Source organism: Camellia sinensis, chromosome 1 (assembly GCF_055761805.1).
Source record: "Camellia sinensis isolate YWXY chromosome 1, ASM5576180v1, whole genome shotgun sequence".
NCBI lineage: Eukaryota > Viridiplantae > Streptophyta > Magnoliopsida > Ericales > Theaceae > Camellia > Camellia sinensis.
In genome coordinates this window covers 11426822-11442600 of record NC_138961.1, presented here as the reverse complement: position 1 = coordinate 11442600, position 15779 = coordinate 11426822, and the positions used below count along the sequence as shown (strand labels likewise).

General features: G+C 41.8%; 1 long non-coding RNA gene and 1 pseudogene across 1 annotated transcript in view; both read left to right on the top strand.

Moving 5' to 3' along the window:
- The window catches only part of LOC145823347 (uncharacterized), a 31075-nt gene extending 17110 nt beyond the window's left edge, over positions 1 to 13965 (top strand). Inside the window, exon 2 of the long non-coding RNA XR_014365632.1 lies at positions 13753 to 13965. This is a non-coding gene — a long non-coding RNA (uncharacterized LOC145823347). The remainder of the gene's footprint in view (positions 1 to 13752) is intronic.
- Positions 13966 to 14687: 722 nt separating this feature from the next.
- Positions 14688 to 15481, top strand: LOC145804583 (uncharacterized; annotated as a pseudogene).
- The last annotated feature ends 298 nt before the right edge of the window (positions 15482 to 15779 follow it).

Here is a 15779-nt window from a genome sequence, read left to right as displayed (position 1 = left end):
TATTGTGCTTATTTGGTGAAGATTTAGTTTAAAGAAATGCCCTCTGTTTACGCCTTTCCCAGTTCCGTTGCCACATTGATAGCTTGCGATATTGTCATGGGGGCGTTATCAAAAGAGTGACTGTTGCATTGCAACCAAATGGCCCATAGGATTGCAATTGATTCGATGATAATTTCCTTGTCCTAAACTTGCATTGACTACTGTTGAATCCATTGTGGAAAAGTCACTGGGCGACCCCTTGAGAAATCTGTGTCCCAATGATGTTCCTCTCCAAATTCACTGAGTTATAGGGCAGTAAAAGAATACATGTTCTAATGTTTCTTCTCCATCTCCACATCTGGAACACGCAATATCAATGTTGATTCCCCTCTTGCGCATTAACCATTTGACAGGAAGTATGAATTTGCCCTCTTCATTTATTTTTATTTTGCTTTAACATTTGATTAATCAATTTTGAAATTTAAGCTCATACAAATAAGTTCTGTAATGTACTACGCAGCTTGAAATAACTACTCATGCTTTGATATAATAGACATGATGCCAAATATGAATTTGCCGCTCTTTTTTTTTTAGTTATTAGTTGAATTTTTACTGTGATTCTGTGAAGATTTTTTTTTTTTTAACTAAGCATCTTTACTATGCTGAAAGGTTATCTAAAATTATTCTTGAATCTCTCAATGTGTTAGCGACCTTATCTAATATCCTATTATCGCCCTATTTATTTTTTCATTGCTCTTATAATCATTAAATCAATTATGTCTGTGTTTGGATCATAAATTTTAGTAAGGGTTTAGATCATGAATTTGACTTACATTTTCCTTTTCTCTTTTTAAATTCTTATCATTCATGATCTAAACATAGTATAAATTTTATATTGTTCATTTTCAAATTTGTAATTTCTAGAGATCTCACAATTTTCTTTTATTATAAGATTTGGAATTATTTTTAGGGGATGTGGTGCTTTCTTTACAATATTGTTATTATAGTGGTTTTTTTCTTCTATTTTTGTAAAACTCGAATAGGTGCTTTTGGACAAGGGATTTGTTTGACTGCATGTTTAGACAAATAACTCAAAATTTTGGACTTCGTTAAAAAAAAAAAATGAAACCTTTGGCGACGATTTTAATAATCTAATGATTGAGTCGCCACTCATTTTTAGTGGAAGTAGCAACATGAAATAGGAAATAATACTTGTCATTGTGGAACTTCTTATTACTATTTTATTGAGGTCTCTTTGACTTCGTAATTTGAGGGAAGATTTGTCAAGAAAAAATAATTTTAAAAAAGAAGGAAAACATAAATAAAATAAAAGTTTTATTTTTTTTATTTTTTCTTTTAAAATTCTAAGATACAAACTCAGCGTCCAAATGTGAGCAATTGCAATTCAACTGTTGGCATTTAACATTGTTTCGTGGTGTTACAAGAAGATTATTATCAATCAGATACTTATACAAATATGTATATGAGATGGAGATTTTGTGAACTAGGGCCGAGTTGGGTCCAGGTATAGTAATGGGCCGAGCTATGGGCCGAGGTGATTAGGCTTCACAACATGGACCTTACTTCTGTTAGTCTGGTCAGAGACGGTTGCAGTTAGCTCGGTCTAAGTAGTCCCAACCGAGGTATAGGTTGACGAGGACCGAACTAGGCATTGCCCATGGAAGCATCGAGTTGAGTATGTCAAAGGGCATAAGTTAGCTCGGTCATACTGTTATTCTACCGTGGTAAAACCATCTCCCTTGAATAAACAGTGGGAAGGGTATAGAAAGATGAGCATTACCTTTCTAAGTCCTAGGAAAACTTTGCTAAGGAGAGTAGAGTCCTACGAGGATTGAGCAAACCATCTCACTTGGTTGGTAGTGAGTAGGGTGTGTGATTCCTAGAAGGACTCTTATAAGGAGAGTGAGAATCCTACTAGGATTGTGCCAAACAGAATCTATAAAAACTCATAACCAGACCTATGGACAGGTATCACAATTTTGACTCTCAAATACACAGAGTTTTTGTCTATTGTCTATTTGCTGACTTAGGCATCGGAGAGGTATCCGACACACACCCACCGGCTAACTCATGTTTGTGTTTTTAGGGAGTAAAGCGACGACGTTTGGAGGAGCGCAAACTTGATCAACAGGATTATACGAGAAGATTATTTCGCGCTCGTACAATTGGCGCCGTCTGTGGGAATTTCACAAAGAACAAAACCTCTTGATCAAGTTCTCCTCTCTAGTTGAAAGCAATGGCGCATAATGAAAACTTGTCGCAATCTGCTATTGATGGATAGACCCCAGAGGGGGGTGGGAGGCACGAAGGTTTACCTCCTATCCCACCCATGGCGGATTTAGAACCCCAGTGACGAAACTCCCGAAGGGACACTAGGGAGAGACGGGGCACTAGCCCTCATTGCTCTCAAAGTCCTAAAAGACAGAGGAGGAGGCTTGATCCTCAAGTTCTGGAGGATCGTGTAAGGGAGCAAGACAAGTTAATAAGGAGGATGACGGCAGACATGGAGACAATGAAGCGCCAGATAAAAGGAAAAGCGGTGGCGACAAGAGAGGGGCGCAAAGGCAACACGCCCCCTCGCCACTCGGAAGATTGTGACAGACATACCACAGCATCACAAGCAGAAAACAGGAGCCTTAGAACAGGTGACACCCAATCAAGGACTTCCAGGACTCGTCACTCCAGGTCTGAGAGAATGAGGACTAAAAGGTCATATATAGAGGGAAGCAACTACCGCCTCTTGCACACACACCATATGACATCTAGGCGTACGGAGTTGCCTAGGTCAGCGGATTTACGGACAGTGCTCAAGGAGAGGGCCTGATGAAAGGAAGACACTAGGGCTTGCGACCCTTGCAGGGTTTCAGCACTACAGCGATTGGCCCCTAGGACACATGGGAGTGTTGAGGTAGGGATGCCAATGTTGCGCCTTGCTTACGAACCAGTGGATAAAGTACTAGCAAGGTTACAGAGCTCGCCGTTTGTTCTGGCAATAGAGAACACACCACTACCTTTAGGCTTCCACCAGCCCAAGTTCACTACTTACGAGGGGAAGTCAAACCCCTACATGCACTTAAGCCACTTTCGCCAGGTTATGGCAGTATACCGGCGAAACGAGGCTTTAATGTGTATCTTGTTTCCATCAGTCTTGGTGACCTAGGTCTAACCTAGTTCGAAAGGCTACCAGAAGGCAGCATCGCCTCATGGGCACAATTGGCAGAGGCGTTCGTAACTAGATTCAGAACGAACACCAAGACACCAGTGGAGATTGATCAAATACTCTCCATTGACATGGGTGAAAATGAGACATTGAGGTCTTAAAACAGTCGATATTGGGAGACTTTCAACCAGATTGGGGATTGCCCAACAAATCTCACCATCGCACAATACAAGAGGGGTCTACCAGTCGGAAACAAATTGAGGGACTCAATTACTACGATGCCACCTCTCACGATGGAGGCCCTAATGGAGAGGGTGCATCAACATATCCATGTAGAGGAAGACAACGCTCGTGCTAAAGCAAAATCTGGCACAACAGTAATGCCAGACAAAAAGACTGCAGCAAAAATCAACACGGTAGAACAACCAAGCAGGAATGGGCGAGGCAGGCGAGCCAACAGAGAGGACCCAGAAACAAGGAAGTTAAGAGTCCGCACTGCCATCACCACAGTATTCAACAAACCAATCTACCGGATTCTTAGCGAGATACGGGGAACAACCTTTTGTTCGGCGGCCAACCAAGTTGGGGGAAGCACAAAAAGGCTATGATGATAGGTCCCGTTGCACTTTCCATGATGAGAAGGGGCACCGCACCGAAAATTGCACACCATTGAGGCAGCATTTGGAAGAGTTAGTGGCCCCTGGACACCTGGACCACTATATAGAAAGGGGAACACAGCCAGCCCCACAGGACCCCAACAAACTAAACGGAATGCCGGTCGATGGTCCACCTCAAGGCATAATCAACGTTATACATGGGATCGTCAAACCTGAGCGGGTATGTGAACTCAGGGGGATGATCAAAAAGGCTGAGCACTTGAGAGAGGTAGTAAGTGCACAACCTACCATAAAAAATGACAGAATAGAGGCTACGAACGTCATATCCTTCTCAGACAAAGATCTAGCAAGGCTACATTGCCCTCACAATGACGCACTAGTGGTGACTTTGTGCGTCAAGAATTTCAACATCAAGCGAATTCTGATTGACCAAGGAAGCTCATACGAGATAATGTACTATGAGACCTTCAAACAATTGAAGCTGGAGGACAAAGACTTGGCACCTGCGACATCTCCCCTAGTCGGTTTCAACTCAATGCTAGAGTGGCCAGTGGGCAAGATAATCCTCCCAGTCAAGGCAGGAACCATGACAAAACAGGTGGAATTTTAGGTATTGAAGGTCCCTTCTACGTACAACATAATCTTGGGGAGAGCATGGTTGCACGCCATGCGATCGGTAGCGTTAACCTACCATCAGGCATTACGGTTCCCTAACGAAGTCGGAGTAATTGAAGAGGTCTTGAGAGACCAAATTATGTCAAAACAGTGCTTCGTGATAGTAAATGACAGCTGGGCTGCAAAAAGGTATGTACAGATGGTGGAAGAGCTAGAGAGCAATGAACTGTTCGCAGATGTCAGCAAAGTAGCCGAACAAAAAGCAGTGGAAGACTTGGTAGAGGTAAGAATAGATGAAAAGAACCCAGAAAAGTTCTTTTTGCTCGGCTTGTCTTTGTCCAACACTGAGAGAATAGAGATCATGGAATTCTTAACCTCTAATATCAAAGTGTTTGCCTGGACACCATACGACATGTCTGGCATTGACCCAAACTTCATCTGTCATCAACTTAATGTCCACCTAACTGCCAGACCAATTATACAACGCACTCGTAGATCAGCACTCTACCATGTGGAGATAGTAGCGGAAGAAATGGGAAACTTGCTGGAGGCAGGAGCCATAAGAGAAGTGCACTATCCCAGGTGGATCTCCAATACTGTAGTAGTACCCAAGAAGAACGAAAAATGGCGTGTGTGAGTGGACTATAAGACAGTCAACAAGGCATGCCCAAAGGACAGTTTTCCTCTACCACGGATAGACCAACTAGTGGACCTAATGGCAGGACACAACCGACTTAGCTTTCTTGATATATATAGAGGTTACCACCAGATTGCTATGTATGAACTAGACCAGGAGGTCACATCATTTACGACGCCTAGAGAACTGTACTGTTACAAGGTCATGCCCTTTGGCCTAAAGAACGCAGGGGCTACATTTCAACGGATGGTCACCAAAATGTTTGAACCATTGTTAGGAAAAACAATGAAGGCTTACATAGATGACATGATGATCAAAAGCAAGGATAAGAAGGACCACCTCAGAGACCTAGATGAAACGTTCCAAATTTTGAAGAAGAACAAGTTACGCCTAAACGCATCCAAGTGTGCATTCGGCGTAGGATCTGGCAAATTCCTAGGCTTTTTGGTAACCAACCGAGGTATAGAAGCTGACCCCTCTCAGATCAAAGCAATCTAGGATCTTGAAAGGCCCAACACAGTCAAAGAGGTACAGCATCTCACTGGCCTAGCAGCCACACTCAACCGGTTCATAAGTCGGTCATCAGATAGATGTTAATCGTTCTTCCAAGCATTGAAGGCCAAATTTGAGTGGGATGAACAATGCGACCGCACCCCAGAGAGCTTGAAAGACTACATGACCTCTCCTCTGTTGTTAGTAACCCCAATGCCTGGAGAAGAGCTCTTTTTGTATTTACCAGTTTCACAGCACGCAGCCAGAACAATATTGGTCAGAGCAGAAGGAATCCAACACCTGCCTATCTTCTATGTTAGCAAAACCTTGCTGGGCGCAGAAACTAGGTACCTACCATTGGAAAAGCTGGCCTTAGCTCTAATGATGGCCTCAAGGCAGTTTTCGTATTATGTTCACGCCCACACCATAATCGTTCTAACAACTTTTCCCTTAAAAGCTTTGTTTGAAAGGGCAGATTTTTCTGGATGAATCTTGAAATGGGCGGTGGAATTAGGGCAGTTCGATATCAAGTTTCAACCCAGAACCGTAATAAAATCCCAAGCTTTAGCAGACTTTGTGGCTGAGTTCACGCCAGAAAGTCATCACATCTGCCCAGTTGACTTGACCGATACAACCGAAGTGGGGATGGAAAATGCCGCGGGAACTGTGCAGCCCCTAAAACAAGATGCCCAACTACATTCCAAGCCATACAAGATTGAAGACAGGAGTGAAGGGTCAAACCATGCTATTCCCAGCAAGGACTCACCGAAAAGTAAAGACTTGGGGCAGTCAGACAGTGAAGATCAAACCCCAATAACAGGCATGAATTTGGAAGAAAACATCAGCAACACACATGACCCCAAGACATCATCCGACCCCTCTACTTGCTGGAAACTATTCGTCGGAGAGATGTGGAAGCTCTTCGTGGATGGTGCATCCAATAGGCACAGTGCGGGACTGGGCATAGTCCTAATCTCACCAGATGGCCTAGTGGTGGAACAGGCAGTCAACCTTGGCTTCCCAGCATCCAACAATGAGGCGGAGTATGAAACACTGTTAGTAGGCTTAAAATCAGCACTTTTCATGAAGGCCACCGAGCTAATGGTTTACAGTGACTCCTAGCTGGTAGTAAACCAGATTTCAGGCGACTACGAGGCAAAAGATGAGACGATGGCTAAGTACCAAGAGTTAGTCAGAAAGGAGATCATGAAGTTCGAGGTAGTTCGGATAGAGCGAATCGGTCGAGAAGACAACAGTAGAGCAGACGAACTGGCAGGTTTTGCTTCAATGGCAGATACATCTATCCCACACCCATTACTGATCGACTTCCTACCCAAACCAAGCATTGAAGAACTCGAAGTAGTTGAAGTGTGTTGTGCCGAACTAGGCCCTTCATGGATGGACCCCATCATAGTGTTTTTGAAAGACAATATCTTGTCTGAAGAAAAAAAAGAGGTCAACAAAATTAGAGCAAAGTCACAGCAATTTTGGCTCTCTCCATCATTGGCGTTATATAAAAAATTCTTCACAAGACCTTACTTGAAATGTGTCCATCCTAGCAAGGTCGAGGCATTTTTGTTTGAGATATATGAAGGCGTATGCGAAAGCCACCAAGGGGGGAGATCATTGGCTTACTGAGCAATCTCAGAAGGATATTGGTGGCCATACATGCAAGCAGATTCTGAGAAGTATGTCAAGAGGTGCGAAAAATGTCAGAAGTTCGCACACCAAATACACCAACCAGCCAGAGAGCTCTTACCATTAACTAGCCCATGGCCCTTCACAATGTAGGGCCTGGACATAGTGGGACCACTTCCAACAACACTTGGCAATAGAAAGTTATTCTCCCAGCAACAGATTACTTCACAAAGTGGGTGGAGGCAAAAGCACTTGCATCAATAAAGGAGAAAGATGTTAAGAAGTTCGTTTGGTAGAATATCATAACTCGATTCAGCATACCCAAGGCTCTAATATCTGACAACGACACTCAGTTTGATGGCAAAATCTTCAGGCGCTTTTGCGAGGAATACAAGATAGAATTCTACAACTTTACACCAGTATACCCCCAAGCGAATGGCCAGGCAGAAGCATCAAACAAAGTCGTCTTAGATGGTTTGAAGAAAAGGTTAGAGAGAGCCAAAGGCAAGTGGGGCCAGGAGCTTCCTCATGTTTTATGGGCTTACCGTACCACACCTCGGCAGTCAACTGGTGAAACGCCTTTTTCCTTGGCCTATGGCATAGAGGCAGTAATCCCACTGGAAGTAGGCCTTCCCACTATTAGAAGTGAAAATTTTGACCCAGACTTGAATGAAGAAGCCATAACTTTGGAACTCGACCTTGGAGAGGAGAGAAGGGAAAGAGCTCTAGTTCACATTGTCTCATACCAGCAGGAGTTATCCAGAAAATATAACAAAAGAGTGCATCCGAGGCAATTCAAGATTGGGGATTGGGTATTACGCAAGGTAATGGGCAATACTTTGGTACCCGGAGATGGCAAGTTAGGACCTAACCGGGAAGGACCATACAAAGTGGTTGGTTTAGCAGGAAAAGGCGCATATCACTTGGAAGATGGAGACAGCAAGGCTATTCCCAGGCTATAGAACATTGCTAATCTCAAGTTATTTTATTTTTAGCTTTTTCTTAGAATATTTATAATTTTTTCTTTTTTTTTCAAATAAAACAAGTAGTTTTTTCAGCATAAGTCTTTCTACTGTAAAAGTTGTTTTCAGTCATTACCAGCAAGGGGCAATCAGAAAGTTTGGCAAGAATAACCAAACATCGAGCTCTCTTTAGCCAAGATCAGGATCTAGGCTGAAGAAGGTTGGCAAGAATAACCAACATTTAGCTCTCTTCAGCCGAGATAAGGATCTGGGCTAAAGAAAGTTGGCAGGAATAACCAACATTTAGCTCTCTTCAGCCGAGATAAGGATCTAGATTGAAGAAGGTTGGCAGAAATAACCAACATTTAGCTCTCTTCAATCGAGATTAGGATCTAGGCTGAAGAAGGTTGGCAGAAATAATCAACACTTAGCTCTCTTCAGCCGAGATAAGGATCTAGGCTGAAGAGAGTTGGCAGGAATAACCAACATTTAGCTCTCTTCAGCCGAGATCAAGATCTAGGCTGAAGAAGGTTGGCAGGAATAACCAAACACTTAGCTCTCTTCAGCCGAGATCAGGATCTAGGCTGAAGAAGGTTGGCAGGAATAACCAACACTTAGCTCTCTTTAGCCGAGATCAGGATCTAGGCTGAAGAAAGTTGGCAGGAATAACCAACATTTGGCTCTCTTCAGCCGAGATTAGGATCTAGGCTGAAGAAGATTTTTTGGCAGGTATGACCAACATTTAGCTCTATTCAGATGAGATCAGTATCTAGGCTGAAGAAAGTAAGAGATTACTAGGTTCATTGGACCGAGATATGAAAATATTAAAGCATAGAAACTGAGCAAAGAGTAGAGCTCTCATTAAAGTTGAAAAATAAATACAAGTATGGACTGAACCGAACAAAAAGATCAGAAAAAATTAAAGATTTCATTTAAAAGTGCATTACAAAAGGTAGGGCTTCAGCCCGGTTACAAATGCTTTCAAAAAAAGAACATCAAAAAAAAAGAAAAACATGATCAGGCAAAAAGGTCGTCCAACTCTACATCCAGGTCAACCCGAGCTTCGCCACCTGGTAGCCTGGTGTCCGCAAGTATGTCGGTTAGAGGCGCATTATCAGCCGTGCTTGACACCGGTGGCTCTACTTGAGCTGTCTGGCTGGTTTGGAGACCGCGATCATTGCTAGCAGTTGGGGCATTGTTTGGAGCAGTTGGGGCATTGTTTGGATCAGGTGATCCCTCCTCTTTCTCCCCCTCTTGGAGAAGCTTCTATTGGATGGTGTTGGCATAGTTTGCCATATAGCTTGGGATAAAGTGAGAGGGAGGATTCTGAAAGACCTTGGTTTCTTGGTCATAACCGAGCTTTGATGCGACCGCTTTCCATCCACATTTGAAAAATATGTCTTTTGGAGCTTCACATTGCAGGACATAAGTGGCCTCTCCTTCTTTGTAGCCACGGTCCTCAACGTCTTCTGCCCTCTTTTTCAGCTCGGTGATCTCGACATCTTTTTTCTTTTCAAGCTTGGCCAGTTCACGCAAATAGCGATCTTTTAGCGCGGCCAGAGCTTTCTGCTTGTCCGCTTCTGCCGTGTTGACCAGCTCGGTAAGTCGGGCAATTTCAGATGTGAGCTCAGTCGTTTTTTGTTTGGCCTCGTTCAGCTCGGCCATCTTGGTATTGGCATCTGCAACAGCCAGCCGCGCTGTTTTACGTATCTCCAGCACACGTTTGTAAGCAACGTGGTTCTTCTGCATGGCCTGCAAAAGGAGAGATAGCAATCATGATTAAAATCGAGCAAACAGATGTGTGGATTGGAAAACAAACAAAGGGAGCACTTACCGGCACCATTGACTTAGTTGCCGAGCAGATGGTTTGAGCTCGGTCAAGTGGTTGTGGTGCTCCATATCGGCTGGCAGACACACGCCTTTGGCTAGGTTGAAGGCAAGCGTGTGGTCCTTATCTGCAACCACTGAGTCTGTGTTTGTTATGGCTTGGTTCTTATAAGTAATTTTTGGTGCCCACTCTGAAGGGCTAGCTCAGTTTGATTGCCTTGGCTTTGGGCTTAGCTGTGCTGTTTCGGGAAGCACGCGCTCGTTCTCATCAATCAGTCGTTGCGGCTCGGTCGAAGTAGAGCGCGGTTGCTTGTTTGACCGAGATGACGAGGCTCGGGTTGTTGGAAGGACCACCACAACCTCCTGCGTTTGACCGGCTTGTGGTGTCTCAGTTTGAACCCCCCCGGCTTGAGTTAATGTTGTCTCGGTAATCAAGGCTCGAACAGCTCGGCCCTTGGCCATTTCTTGTTCTTTGATTAAGGGAATGAGGTTGATTTAGGGAAGAGTTGGATCTGGTTTTGGTGATGGTTCAAGAAGGAAGTCCGTTACCCTGGTCTTCCTCCTTCCGTTGTATGTGTATATTGGTTCGAAGTTCAGTAGCTCGGCCCAACCACGGTGACGATACCAAAGTGCTGTGCAAAGGGCGTCCTAGTTGGCGTACTGGTACTGTGACTTTAGTTGGTTTAGATCTACACAGAAGGACAAAGACAACGGTTAGCCCGGTGTAAAGTTAAAGCCTGGAATAGCAAAATAAAAAGAAAACCGAGGTATCCTTACCAGCAGTCCCCTTATTCCAGTTAATACTATAGCCTGGTATCTGGGCTTCCCGGTCTTCGAAATTGCCTGAAACCCAGAAGAAATCGTCATCATTCAAGTCTTTGTCCAGTGTATTTTTATTTATTTTCTCTCGGCCGCTTCTTATTCTTAAGTAATACACCCAACCGTCATCATTTTGGCCAAGCGAGTATTGGTGGAATAGCTCGGCCAATCTAAGGTTGAGACCGAGCCAACGGTTTAGCTTGGCAATGCCGTTTATTATTCGGTAAGAGTTGGTGCTGAGTTGAGTCGAGCATAATCTAGTTTGCTTGAGGAACTCACATGTTAGTGGCTGGACTGGGGAACGGAGACCGACCTCAACAATGGATATCGCGGTGAATGGAATGAAACCCGATTTTCCCCACGGCGTGGTATCTAGTTCGGCTAAAGAGAGATGAACATCGTCAGGGATGTTGCAGTCCTTACGGAATTTAGCAACGGCCCCAGGTGAGTTTACTAAGAACCGGTATTTACCCATTTAAACTAAAATTACGTATAAATTAGCTCGGGATCCTAGCTCGGTGCAAAGATGACGTTGAGTATCTCGGTTGAGCATGCAAATGTGTGCCTGGCCAACCTAGTCAGAGTTTGCAAAGTGGAGATAAAAAGTGTTATGCCCAGATCACTGAACCGGGCTAAAAAAGAGGATAAATAAATAAGAACCCTAGTTCGGTTGAATGGGTTGCAGCCCATCCTTAGTTCGATCGTAACACAAGGAGTGACTCCAAGTTTTGGCTCAGTCATAGGGTAGGAAGGTTCTTAGTTCGGTCGAAATACGAGGGGTGGCTTCAAGTTCTAGCTCGGTCATTGGGAGAGGTTTCCAGTTCGGTATAATATGCACCTATTGCAAAACAGGTTCCTAACTCGGTCATGATGTTATTTTGGATCAAAAGCATCACATTACAGATTGTTTGTGAATCCAGTTAGAGTGTGATTGAGGGCTTATCATGTGGTTTTTGGGGATTAGGAGGTTTTTACCTATTTGTGTGAAAACTAGAGAAGCGTGTTTCAGAAAACATGTGTATGTATTTCTAGACTATACATATTCACAGAGTAAAACAAAGAAAAAGAAAGGATTGAGTTACTTACAGCTTCGAAGTGGAGGGACGTAGGTCAAGTCTGTAAGGGTGCCAGCAGGAATACAAGCTTTGCAGGTGCTATGGTCATGAAAATGAAGACTCAGATGGCTAGTGAGAGAAGATGAACAGTGGAGCGTTTGGTTCAAAAAGTAGGGTTTTTGTATAAAACACACAAAATGGGCAGGGCTGTTCAAAATTTTCGGAGTACGAAGATGGCTATGATAGCTATGCTTGACCAATCGGAGCCAGCCACGTGTCCAAGAGAATAGAAAACGATTTAGACGTGCAGAGCAATTGAAAAGACGTTTATGAACTGGACTAATCGGGAGCCCGATAGAAGGTGAGCTCGGTTGGCTTGAATGTTTTTAGCTCGGCTGGAGAAGCATAATCCCAAATCATGCATTGCAGATGGCATTAAGGGGAAATTGAGAGGGAGATTTTGTGAACTAGGGTTGAGCTAGGTCCAAGTATAATAATGGGTCGAGCTATGGGCCGAGGTGATTGTGCTTCACAACTTGGACCTTACTTCTGTTAGTTCGGTCAGAGACGACTGCAGTTAGGTCGGTCTAAGGAGTCCCAACCGAGGTATAGGTGGACGAGGACCGAGCTAGGCATTGCCCATGGAAGCATCGAGCTGAGTATGTCAGAGGGCATACGTTAGCTCGGTCATATTGTTATTCTATTGTGGTAAAACCATCTCCCTTGAGTAAGTAGTGGGAAGGCTGTAGAAAGATGAGCATTACCTTTCTGATTCCTAGGAGGACTCTGCTAAGGAGAGTAGAGTCCTACTAGGATTGAGCAAACCATCTCACTTGGTTGGTAGTGAGTAAGGTGTGTGATTCCTAGAAGGACTCTTATAAGAAGAGTTGGAATCCTAATAGGATTGTGCCAAACAAAATCTATAAAAGCTCATAACCAGACCTATGGACATGTATCACAATTTTGACTCTCAAATACACAGAGCTTTTGTCTATTGTCTATTTGCTGACTTAGGCATCGGAGAGGTATCCGGCACACACCCGCCAGCTAGCTCACGTTTGTGTTTTCAGGGAGTAAAGCGACGACGTTTGGAGGAGCGCAAACTTGATCAACAAGATTATACGAGAAGATTATTTCGCGCTCATACAGTATATGGGTTTAATGATTTGGATTTCTTTACAATTGATTGGAGGATTCAATTTAAAAAATGTAAAAGAGGTTATGCATTCTGAATCTGGAACATCTGTATTACATTGTTTATAGTTTCTTAAAATGACGTCATTTTGAAATTAGAAAAATTATTTAAAAAAACACATATAATCAACCCTCCTCTTCTTTTTCCATCCCTCCTCAAAATGACGATGTTTTAGGGCTACAAAAGATCCTAATATTTTATGACATAGTTTTCAAAGGGTAATTTTGTTAGGGAAATTTGTAATTCAGTATAAGTTTTCAAAAATAAATTGCAAATCAATAGTAAAATTTACAAACTTTAATAATTGAACTAATAATTTTTTTTAATGATTTTGTAATTTTTTTTGTCTTACCATTGATTCGCAATTGCTCCATTTTGTTACAAATGTCTAAGCTAAAAAAAATTAATAAATGATAGGGGTTAAATTCATAAATGGTGGTAGGTTAAATGTTATGATTTTTTTAATTAAAAGTGATAAAGTGATATGAGATAATAGTTGAAAAAGATGAAGTGTAATTTTCTTTTTTTTATTATGTATCAACATTTGTTTCGATAAATTATTTATGAAAACTGTTTATAAACTTGCTTATTTAAATATGATATGAAAATGTTACAAGTCTTTGATGGTATGATATGAAGCCATGTTTTATAAATGTTTGGGACTCATTCATTAATCCTTTACTTTGATATAACTCATCAGGCTTTAGCTCATCTCTTTCCTCTATATGTATGTAGGTGATCAGCATGAGAAGTAACCATAGAGATTTGCTTTTGAAGAACCTTTTTGTGAAGCCCTTTTGGTTGTGGCACCTCCGAGTCGAGGCTTTTGTTTTGCAAGTTTTTGGAAGTCTTGAGAGTGTCTATGAACTTTTGTACTTTGGTTGTAAATATTTATACTTGATGTAAAGTTTAAGAAATGTAATATGCATGTGTTCATTTCATTTTACTTATGCACTGCTCAATGGACTTATTAATTGTGTTAAATAAGCCTCCGTTTAGCCCCATTATATTATATACTACTGTGTTTCTCTAGGAAGGCCTTTGGAAATTCGGAATTGTTGGCCGGTCACCTCCTTATCCTTTAGGGGCGAGCTTGGGGATGTGATATTGCGTCCCTATCTATAGTTGATCTGTCTTATAACTATGTATCTTCTTCAATATATAGTTGGTTGTTCAACTTTAATAGTGGCCTTATTGTTGTAAACCTTTCTAGTAACCAACTAAAACGTCCAATTCCTTATTCTTTTGGAGGCATGATTTCCCTCACAAATCTCAGTCTCGTTGACAATCACCTTGAAGGTGAACTTCCAAAATCCTTCACAAATTTAAGTCATTTACAATCTTTAGATCTGTTTGAAAACAATTTAACTGAAGAACTTCATCAGTTCCTTCAAAAGTTGCCTAGGGTAGAGGACTCATTACTGGTTGTGGATGTGTATTACAATTGACTCAGTGGTCCATTGCCTGATTTTACAAGATTTTCTTCCTTAAGAGAGTTGTTTGTTAGCTTTAATCAATTGACTGGGTTAATCCCAGAAACTTTTGGGCAACTTACTAGCCTTGTTTCTCTCCAATTGTATGGAAACCAAATTACAGGGTCACTGCTTGACCTTTCAATGTTTCCATCATTAACGAACCTAGACGTTGGAGACAATCAATTGAATGGAACCATGCACAGAAATATTGGAAAACTTTCAAAGCTTGAGTTTTTCGATGTTCCTTTGAATTCATTAAAAGGCATAATCTTTGAAGCTCGCTTCTCGAATCTCTCAGGTTTGACGTATTTGTTTTTTTCTTCAAATACGCTCCTTGAGTCTTAAGTGAGTTTGGGTTTTCCCATTTAAATGGCAAAAGACTAACTAATGAAGAATTTTTCTTCTCTCTTTTGTTCATTTGTTATTTCTATATATTTATTTCAGTTCTATTGATCTGCGGATAGACAAATTTGTCAATTTTGACATAATGAATAGTATAGTGCCTCCTCATATTGTAGTTCTGTTTGTTCACAAATACAGCGGAAGTGTGATTCTGGACTCTGCCATTGTTGTCTCGGTTGCCTATTTCATCTCAGTTGTAAGCATGATATATGTCCAAACACTTGACCAAAGGGTTTCCTGAGCCATTGATTGATCTGAAATATCTAGGGGTTGTTATATTTTTAGTGGAAATGTTTGCAAACTTTTATCACCATTACCTTCTTTCCAAACTTAGGGAGAAGGGTGACAAAGGATATAAACTTCCCGAAGGAGGCCTCTTTGATCTAGTTATTTGCCCTCAATTATCTCTTTGGAATTCTTGCAGTTTTTGGAATTTTCTTGATCTCCCAAATACTGCTTTCATTCTCATGTGCTTTGGGCTCAGCTTTATACTGGCTGCAAGGAGTTATGTCACTAGAAAATGGTATCTCTCAAAATTTGAAAATTTCCTTTGAAAAGTCAAGGCTTTGATTCCATATGTTTTCTAGATCTTTGCATGGGAATGTGAAAATTATCTTGAAGCTGTAATTTTATGCATATATTTTTAGAGCAATGTGCATCAATACAAAGGAATTTGATAGCTGATGTTTCATGAGGCTTTTTGAAGGTGTATGTTATTATCCAAAATAATGAAATGATTCTTAAGAGAAAGTAGGAGCTAATCAACACATTTGACTACCTGTATTCATGTTTTTTAAGTTTTCTTGGGATTGTTGAAAGGAAATCCCTTTTTGTACATACACGCACCTTGTTATACATTTTTTTTTATAGTAAATATTACGTAAT